Raw genomic sequence first — 2808 nt, forward strand, 5'->3', positions numbered from 1 at the left:
TATATATATATATATATATATATATGGGAAAAAGAAGAAATGGGAGAAATTAAAATGCAGGCATCAGTTTATTCAAAGATATTCAAAGCCATAAAATGAAATTCCAATCCTACAGCCGTTTCCATAACCAATTATTTAAATTACAGAAATTAAATCAAATTAAATTTGGCTAGAAAAATTATTTTGATCTTATATTCTAGGAGACGTCTCTTAGATAATAAAATGGAGACTAGTTTTTCATGTGTTCATGTATGTAAATGAACTCTTAAAAGCTACCATTAAATATATAAGCATCATCGATGATAAGCGTTTGTTAAAACAGGAAATTAGTTGTAATACTGATCAACAAAGTATATAATGTAATATAAAAAAATGTAATTTAATATAATATAATACAGTATAATATTCTAATTAAACGTTGTAGATGGACATTATGTTTTCTATACGTGGCAATGTATTGGTATTTTACAATAGATTCAATTAAGCAGGAATCTCATAAGTATATCGTTGAAATTTTTATGAAATTTATAAAACAAAATTCAGGATAAAACATATCTTAGTATTAATAACAACTTCAGTGTACTTAGTTTTAGTATAAAAAGTAGCTATAAATAATATCTGGTAATATCTAGTTTTTGCTTTTGTTGCAAAGTTTATATTGGCTGTAGATTTACACATAAATATTGATGACGCAACACGATTATTTGGCAATTAACTAGCAGTTTTGAGACGCCGTATATTTGTTTTCTTCGGTATTTTAACAAACGCATGCACTATTACTTCTTGAATGTTAAAACTCTTTCTCACTACTCTCGCTCTCTCTCTCAATCTACCCATCTTTCTCGCTCACGCTTTAAGCATTCTCTCTTACCTTAAGACATCTTTTTCGCCCTAACTACCAAACCACCATCATTCAAAATAATTACGTGTTACATATGAACGTGTACAATTATATCAAACGTATTTGTTAATACATACAGTGTGACCTCCTCCAACAGAAAAAAAAAGTAAACAGAACTCATATAGCGTAGTGGTTAACAGCGTAGCCAAGATTCCGAGTTCGTTTCCAAGCATTGACCTGATTAATAAAAATAACAATAATAATAAAAATAAAATAGAAAAGTTCCATAATTAAATTTGGTGAACACACTATTTCGCTATCTCACGTACCTTCAACAGGTTCGAAATTTGGTATGTCAGTCTACTTCATTTTTTTATAGATAATATAGGACTGCTATATTAGTATGTCAGTCTACTTCCAGAGGAGTCATAGCAGTCCTATATTATCTATAAAAAAATGAAGTAGACTGACATACCAAATTTCGAACCCGTTGAAGGTATTTGAGATAGCGAAAAATTGTGTTCAGCAAATTTAATTATGGAACTCTTCTTCTTTATTTACATATTCCCTCCAGAGGAGTCATAACAGCCCTATATTATGTATTATAATAATAATAATAATAATAATAATAATAATAATAATTATAATAATAATGATAATGATAATGATAATAATAATAATAATAATAATAATAATAATAATAATAATAATAACGATAATTTTAGTAATAATAATAATGATGATAAGGATGATGATGATGATGATAACATCGAAAAATACCTTAAGAATGAGAACCCAAGTTCAAAATTTCCCCAAGACACCTGATGAAGCTTGGAGTGTATATCAGCTGAAACGTTGTGTTAACAACAAAGATGAGGTCAAATATCTGTCAAATGTAAATGTAAATAATGCATATTTATTTGTGTGTTCATTTATGCGTTTCAGCCCTGAGACTGTGGTCATGCTGGGGCACCGCCAGTGTATTCACCTTTTCAATGACCAATCATATGTGATTGGCTTTTGGTGGAGGCTGGAGTTGGATACTGCTGTCCTCTTTAGAGTCTTCTGCCTTGGTATTGATTCATCTGGGTCCTTGCATAGCAAGAAGTCAAATTGTTTCTTGACAACAACTACACCATCTGTATGAATATTCCTAAGATGTTTTGGCGAGGCGTTAAATAGTTGTGGGCTCTTAAACACCAAGCTATAGCAGAACATGCGCTTCACTCTAGATGAGACAGTTGAGAAATTTGGAAGAGTGCAGTGACGTCCATTTCGGGGTTTGGTACAGTTCTCGATTCCAGAGTTTGGTGCCAGCCACTCCAGTATCTTCCACGCGTATATCACTGCATACCTCTCACGTCTTCACTACAGGAAGTAGATTCGTAGCTCTTTCAATTTCTCCCACTGGCTCAGCCGTTCTATTGATGTAACGTTACTGAACTATTTCAGTTTCCGCGATTAATCTGACTAATGTTGAGAGCTGTATTCCAGACCGCTGAGGACAAACGTCCTCCATAAAACCAGCGTAGATTCCTGGTCCCTTGTTCTAGCGTTTCTCAGAATCCATCCGTCCATTCGCCTGCACACTGCCACCATCTTGGTGATACGTGCTTAAAACAAGGCATCGTTGCTCGTATCTATCTCGAGATAAGGAACCATATGTAATTCTGAGATTGCCGCTCCTTTTGGTCCAAAGTATCGTTGTCCTGATTTCTGAGCAATAATTTGTAGCGGTAAGCTTGAAATTTGCCTGCTTTAAATTTTATGGTATTTTCACTAGCACATTAATATATGGCATGTCGGCCTTTCTGTAGATTAGCATCAGAAGGTTCTTGAAGGCATATACATACACACAAATACATGCATATATACGTACATACATACATACACACACACACACACACACACATACACACACACACACACGCACACACACACACACACACACACACACATACACACAT

The sequence above is a fragment of the Octopus bimaculoides genome, chromosome 15 (genome assembly GCF_001194135.2).
Source record: "Octopus bimaculoides isolate UCB-OBI-ISO-001 chromosome 15, ASM119413v2, whole genome shotgun sequence".
Classification (NCBI taxonomy): Eukaryota; Metazoa; Mollusca; class Cephalopoda; order Octopoda; family Octopodidae; genus Octopus; species Octopus bimaculoides.